Below are 8,089 nucleotides of genomic sequence, written 5' to 3'. Positions count from 1 at the left end.
GAGAGAGACGTAGAGAGAGAGAGAGACGTAGCGAGAGAGACGGTAGAGAGAGAGACGGTAGAGAGAGAGACGGTAGAGAGAGAGACGGTAGAGAGAGGAGACGAGAGAGAGAGACGTAGAGAGAGAGAGACGTAGAGAGAGGAGATGTAGAGAGAGGAGACGAGAGAGAGGAGACGTAGAGAGAGAGACGTAGCGAGAGATGTAGAGAGAGGAGACGAGAGAGAGGAGACGTAGAGAGAGAGAGACGTAGCGAGAGAGACGGTAGAGAGAGGAGACGTAGAGAGAGAGAGACGAGAGAGAGAGACGGTAGAGAGAGGAGACGAGAGAGAGAGAGACGTAGCGAGAGAGCCGGTAGAGAGAGGAGACGTAGAGAGAGAGACGGTAGAGAGAGGAGACGTAGATAGAGATGTAGAGAGAGGAGACGTAGAGAGAGGAGACGTAGAGAGAGAGAGAGACGTAGCGAGAGAGACGGTAGAGAGAGGAGACGTAGAGAGAGAGAGACGTAGAGAGAGAGAGACGGTAGAGAGAGGAGACGTAGAGAGAGGAGACGAGAGAGAGAGAGACGGTAGAGAGAGAGACGTAGTGAGAGAGACGTAGAGAGAGAGAGACATAGAGAGAGGAGATGTAGAGAGAGGAGACGAGAGAGAGGAGACGAGAGAGAGGAGACGTAGAGAGAGAGAGACGTAGCGAGAGAGACGGTAGAGAGAGAGACGTAGAGAGAGGAGATGTAGAGAGAGGAGACGAGAGAGAGGAGACGAGAGAGAGAGGAGACGTAGAGAGAGAGAGATGTAGCGAGAGAGACGGTAGAGAGAGAGAGATGTAGAGAGAGAGAGACGTAGAGAGAGAGAGAGAGACGTAGAGAGAGAGAGAGACGTAGAGAGAGGAGACATAGAGAGAGAGGAGACATAGAGAGAGAGAGACGAGAGAGAGAGAGACGGTAGAGAGACAGGAGACGTAGCGAGAGAGACGTAGAGAGAGAGAGACGAGAGAGAGAGGAGACGTAGAGAGAGAGACGTAGAGAGAGAGAGACGTAGAGAGAGGAGATGTAGAGAGAGGAGACGTAGAGAGAGATGTAGAGAGAGGAGACGTAGAGAGAGGAGACGTAGAGAGAGAGAGACGTAGCGAGAGAGACGGTAGAGAGAGAGAGAGGTGTGGTGGAATTATTGTCATCAAAAGGAGAGACTTAAAATTTCTTCAAAACAAACAAATCAACCAGCTGCTTTGAGCCACAGCATTTTATAACAATAAGTCCATCTTGACACACGACATATGAATGAAATGGGTTGCAAGGTTACGATTTGTATGAAGAGAAACTCTGCTGTAAATTAACAGTATCTGCTGTGTCAACAGTTTTCATTGTATAGAGACCAGTGTCTGGGGCCCCCAACTCCATACTGCAGCCATGTCTCCGTGGTACCGAACAGAAACATAACTCTCTGGAATGCGGTATGTATCCACAAAGGGGAGGCTCGGCAGAACACACACAGACGAGAGCTCTTACAACCCCCTCTATTCTGTTGCATAAAAACAATCATTTGCTGCAATAAAATTATTGTAACATAATCTTGCAATTTTGCTCTCACAGAGGGAGGGAGTACTGTCATGACGTTGGCCTCTTTGAGTATAGCAACCCCATCCCCCCCTCCCTTACATCCTTCAACTAGGCGGCTGTGGTCAGAGGCCATAAATTCCTGAGAAGACCTCATGGACACACAGTTATAGAGAGTAGTTTTTCATGGAGACAAAGGAAATCCGTCCACCTCACAGGACTTGAGGTACGAACAAATTTCATGTTCCGGAAAAGTATAAAAGATGGGTGAAGAATCCAGCTACTTGGGGAAGCTCGTGGGAGACGGTGTGGCCACATTACCATAACGCTGTTTATATAATAGCTCCAGATATGAGGTTTACATCTAATTGTTGTATAAGATGAATGAGTGATACTGTTTACACAATTTTACAATGTGATTTTGGACTGTTTAATGAAGGAAAACTCCAAAAAAGGGAATTGGATTTGAACTAAATCAGAGGACTGCCCCTGAGCCCAGTTAGGGTCAGACATCCTGGGACGGCCCTCTTCGGCCATTCCGAATAAAACCCAACTTTGAGAAATGATCAGCAGACCGAGCTTACCTCAATTACGAGATGGCTAAAGGTTGCAGACGATTGCTGAATCTTTTAACCATACCACGTGGTTAAACTCTTAGACTATCAATACCGACAGAATGAGAACAAGCCTTTGCTATTAATTACTAGTCTGCAGCTAGGAATTCGGTATCATTGAACTTATTAACTTTAATAAATTAATTAAATGAACTTTAAGTTAATTAGAGTTACATGATTATTCAGTTTAATCGCGTAGTAACTAATTATATCACTTTGCACTCCAAAACACAAGCTAAGACAGAGAAAGAGATTGGGAGAGAGGGAGAGAAATGGATGGAGAGAGACAGAAATAAAGGAGAGGAGAGGGAGGAGAGAGGAAAGGAGGAGAGAGGAGAGGAGGAAAGAGGAGAGGGTGGCAGAGAGGAGAGAGGAGGAGAGAGGAGAGGAGGAGAGAGGAGGAGAGAGTGGCAGAGAGGAGAGGAGGAGAGAGGAGAGGAGGAGAGAGGAGAGGGTGGCAGAGAGGAGAGGAGGAGAGGAGGAGAGGGTGGCAGAGAGGAGAGGAGAGAGGAGAGGAAAGGGATGGCAGGAAGCTTGGTCCCAGTGATGCACTGGGCCATACGCACGACCCTCTATAGTGCCTTGCTGTTGGAGGATGAGCATTTGCCGTACCAGGCAGTGATGCAACCAGGCAGGATGCTCTCGATGGTGCAGCTGTAGAACCTTTTGAGGATCTGAGGACCCATGCCAAATCTTTTCTGTCTCCTGAAGGAGAATATAGGTTCTGTAGTGCCCTCTTCAGAACTGTCTTTGGGGTGTTTGGACCATGTTAGTTTTTTTCCTGTAGTCAACAATCATCTTCTTTGTCTTGATCAAGATGAGGGAGAGTGTCACGTTCTGACCTTAGTTCTTTAGTTATGTCTTTGTTTTAGTATGGTCAGGGCGTGAGTTGGGTGGGTTTGTTCCGTTTTCTATGTTGTGTTTTGCGTTTTGGCCTGGTATGGTTCTCAATCAGAGGCAGGTGTCGTTAGTTGTCTCTGATTGAGAATCATGCTTAGGTAGCCTGGTTGTCTCTGATTGAGAATCATACTTAGGCAACCTTTTTCCACCTGTGTTTGGTGGGTGTTTATTTTCTGTGTCTGTGTTTGTTCCACACGGAACTGTTTCGGTTTGGTTATTTCACGTGTGGTTTATTGTTCTGTTTCAGTGTTCAAATGGTTTTAATAAAAAGCATGAACACGTACGACGCTGCGCATTGGTCCTCCGAACGACTACGAGGAGGAGGAAGACAGCCCTTACATTGGTCCTCCGATCGACTACGAGGAGCAGGAGGACAGCCGTTACATTGGTCCTCCGATCCTACGAGGAGCAGAAAGACAGCCCTTACATTGGTCCTCCGATCCTACGAGGAGGAGGAAGACAGCCATTACATTGGTCCGCCGATTCTACGAAGAGGAGGAAGACAGCCGTTACATTGGTCCTCCGATCATACGAGGAGGAGGAAGACAGCCGTTACATTGGTCCGCCGATCCTACGAGGAGGAGGAAGACAGCCGTTACATTGGTCCTCCGATCATACGAGGAGGAGGAAGACAGCCGTTACATTGGTCCTCCGATCCTACGAGGAGCAGGTAGACAGCCGTTACATTGGTCCTCCGATCGACTACGGGGAGGAGGAAGACAGTCGCTACATTGGTGCGCCGATCCTATGAGGAGGAGGAAGACAGCCATTACATTGGTCCGTCGATCCTACGAGGAGGGGGAAGACAGCCTTTACATTGGTCCTCTGATCGACCACGAGGAGGAGGAAGATAGCCCTTACATTGGTCCTCCGATCCTACGAGGAGGAGGAAGACAGCCATTACATTGGTCTTCCAATCCTACGAGGAGCAGAAAGATAGCCCTTACATTGGTCCTCCGATCCTACGAGGAGGAGGAGGACAGCCGTTACATTGGTCCTCCGATCCTACGAGGAGGAGGAAGACAGCCATTACATTGGTCCTCCAATCCTATGAGGAGGAGGAAGACAGCCATTGCATTGGTCCGCCGATTCTACGAAGAGGAGGAAGACAGCCGTTACATTGGTCCTCCGATCATACGAGGAGGAGGAAGACAGCCGTTACATTGGTCCGCCGATCCTACGAGGAGGAGGAAGACAGCCGTTACATTGGTCCTCCGATCATACGAGGAGGAGGAAGACAGCCGTTACATTGGTCCTCCGATCCTACGAGGAGCAGGTAGACAGCCGTTACATCTGTCCTCCGATCGACTACGAGGAGGAGGAAGACAGCCGTTATATTGGTCCTCCGATCGACTACGAGGAGGAGGAGGACAGCCGTTATATTGGTCCTCCGATCCTACGAGGAGGACAGCCGTTACATTGGCCCTCCGATCCGACGAGGAGGAGGAAGACAGCCGTTACATTGGTCCTCCGATCCTATGAGGAGGAGGACAGCCGTTACACTGGTCCTCCGATCCTACGGGGAGGAGGACAGCTGTTACATTGGTCCTCCGATCGACTATGAGGAGGAGGAAGACAGCCCTTACATTGGTCCTCCGATCCTACGAGGAGGACAGCCCTTACATTGGTCCTCCGATCGACTACGAGGAGCAGGAGGACAGCCGTTACATTGGTCCTCCGATCCTACGAGGAGCAGAAAGACAGCCCTTACATTGGTCCTCCGATCCTACGAGGAGGAGGAAGACAGCCATTACATTGGTCCGCCGATTCTACGAAGAGGAGGAAGACAGCCGTTACATTGGTCCTCCGTTCATACGAGGAGGAGGAAGACAGCCGTTACATTGGTCCGCCGATCCTACGAGGAGGAGGAAGACAGCCGTTACATTGGTCCTCCGATCATACGAGGAGGAGGAAGACAGCCGTTACATTGGTCCTCCGATCCTACGAGGAGCAGGTAGACAGCCGTTACATTGGTCCTCCGATCGACTACGGGGAGGAGGAAGACAGTCGCTACATTGGTGCGCCGATCCTATGAGGAGGAGGAAGACAGCCATTACATTGGTCCGTCGATCCTACGAGGAGGGGGAAGACAGCCGTTACATTGGTCCTCTGATCGACCACGAGGAGGAGGAAGATAGCCCTTACATTGGTCCTCCGATCCTACGAGGAGCAGAAAGATAGCCCTTACATTGGTCCTCCGATCCTACGAGGAGGAGGAGGACAGCCGTTACATTGGTCCTCCGATCCTACGAGGAGGAGGAAGACAGCCATTACATTGGTCCTCCAATCCTATGAGGAGGAGGAAGACAGCCATTGCATTGGTCCGCCGATTCTACGAAGAGGAGGAAGACATACATTGGTCCTCCGATCATACGAGGAGGAGGAAGACAGCCGTTACATTGGTCCGCCGATCCTACGAGGAGGAGGAAGACAGCCGTTACATTGGTCCTCCGATCATACGAGGAGGAGGAAGACAGCCGTTACATTGGTCCTCCGATCCTACGAGGAGCAGGTAGACAGCCGTTACATCTGTCCTCCGATCGACTACGAGGAGGAGGAAGACAGCCGTTATATTGGTCCTCCGATCGACTACGAGGAGGAGGAGGACAGCCGTTATATTGGTCCTCCGATCCTACGAGGAGGACAGCCGTTACATTGGCCCTCCGATCCGACGAGGAGGAGGAAGACAGCCGTTACATTGGTCCTCCGATCGACTACGAGGAGGAGGAAGACAGCCGTTACATTGGTCCTCCGATCCTATGAGGAGGAGGACAGCCGTTACACTGGTCCTCCGATCCTACGGGGAGGAGGACAGCTGTTACATTGGTCCTCCGATCGACTATGAGGAGGAGGAAGACAGCCCTTACATTGGTCCTCCGATCCTACGAGGAGGACAGCCGTTACATTGGTCCTCCGATCCTACGAGGAGGAGGAAGACAGTCGCTACATTGGTGCGCCGATCCTACGAGGAGGAGGAAGACAGCCATTACATTTGTCCGTTGATCCTACGAGGAGGAGGAAGACAGCCGTTACATTGGTCCTCTGATTGACCACGATGAGGAGGAAGACAGCCGTTACATTGGTCCTCCGATCCTACGAGGAGAAGGAAGGCAGCCGTTACATTGGTCCTCCGATCCTATGAGGAGGAGGACAGCCGTTACATTGGTCCTCCGATCGACTACGAGGAGGAGGAAGACAGCCGTTATATTGGTCCTCCGATCAACTACGAGGAGGAGGAGGACAGCCATTATATTGGTCCTCCGATCCTATCCACATTGGCCCTCCGATCCGACGAGGAGGAGGAAGAAGACATTGGTCCTCCGATCCTATGAGGAGGAGGACATTGTCCTCCGATCCTACGGGGAGGGGGACAGCTGTTACATTGGTCCTCCGATCGGCTATGAGGAGGAGGAAGACAGCCCGTACATTGGTCCTCCAATCCTACGAGGAGGACAGCCGTTACATTGGTCCTCCGATCGACTACGGGGAGGAGGACAGCCGTTACATTGGTTCTCCGATCCTACGAGGAGGAGGACAGCCGTTACATTGGTCCTCCGATCCTACGAGGAGGAGGACAGCCGTTACAGAGAGGTTGTTGTCCTGGCACCACACGGCCAGGTCTCTGACCCATGCCAAATCTTTTCAGTCTCCTGAGGGGGGAATAGGTTTTGTCGTGCCCTCTTCACGGCTGTTGTGGGAGCTAATATATATATATATATATATATAGGATATATGTATATGGGAGCGTTATTAGGTGTGGACAACCAAGGAACTTAGACTAAAAGATAATGGTGTCAGATGGACTGAGGGGAGTAACTTCATTTGCATGTGGGATGAACTCATATGTTGTATGTGTATAGATACAGAGCCAGGGCTCAGGGTAACTGGTTGTTCCTCGAAAAAACACAGCTTCTGATACCTTGTATTAAAGTATTACATTGAATTCATAAGTTCTTGTAAGACATTATTTAGTTATTCGTTTTTTAGTTATATTAGTTATATAATATTCCTGAGATAATATTCCCCGGCACATATTCCAGAGACATTCAGTAGAGAGACATACAGTAGAGACATACAGTAGAGAGACATACAGTAGAGAGACATACAGTAGAGACATACAGCAGAGAGACATACAGTAGAGACATACAGTAGAGACATACAGTAGAGACATACAGTAGAGACATGCAGTAGAGAGACATACAGTAGAGACATACAGTAGAGAGACATACAGTAGAGAGACATTCAGCAGAGACATACAGTAGAGAGACATACAGTAGAGAGACATACAGTAGAGACATACAGTAGAGAGACATACAGTAGAGAGACAAACAGTAGAGAGACATACAGTAGAGAGACATACAGTAGAGACATACAGTAGAGAGACATACAGTAGAGAGACATACAGTAGAGACATACAGTAGAGACATGCAGTAGAGAGACATACAGTAGAGAGACATACAGTAGAGACATACAGTAGAGACATACAGTAGAGAGACATGCAGTAGAGAGACATGCAGTAGAGAGACATACAGTAGAGACATACAGTAGAGACATACAGTAGAGAGACATACAGTAGAGACATACAGTAGAGACATACAGTAGAGAGACATACAGTAGAGACATACAGTAGAGAGACATACAGTAGAGAGACATACAGTAGAGAGACATGCAGTAGAGACATACAGTAGAGACATACAGTAGAGAGACATACAGTAGAGAGACATGCAGTAGAGACACATACAGTAGAGACAAACAGTAGAGACATACAGTAGAGAGAGACATACAGTAGAGAGACATACAGTAGAGACACATACAGTAGAGACAAACAGTAGAGAGACACACAGTAGAGACATACAGTAGAGACATACAGTAGAGAGAGACATACAGTAGAGACATACAGTAGAGACACATACAGTAGAGACAAACAGTAGAGAGACACACAGTAGAGACATACAGTAGAGACATACAGTAGAGAGAGACATACAGTAGAGAGACATGCAGAAGAGACATAAAGTAGAGAGACATA

The sequence above is a fragment of the Oncorhynchus tshawytscha genome, linkage group LG30 (genome assembly GCF_018296145.1).
Source record: "Oncorhynchus tshawytscha isolate Ot180627B linkage group LG30, Otsh_v2.0, whole genome shotgun sequence".
Classification (NCBI taxonomy): domain Eukaryota; kingdom Metazoa; phylum Chordata; class Actinopteri; order Salmoniformes; family Salmonidae; genus Oncorhynchus; species Oncorhynchus tshawytscha.
This window is presented reverse-complemented; position numbering follows the sequence as displayed.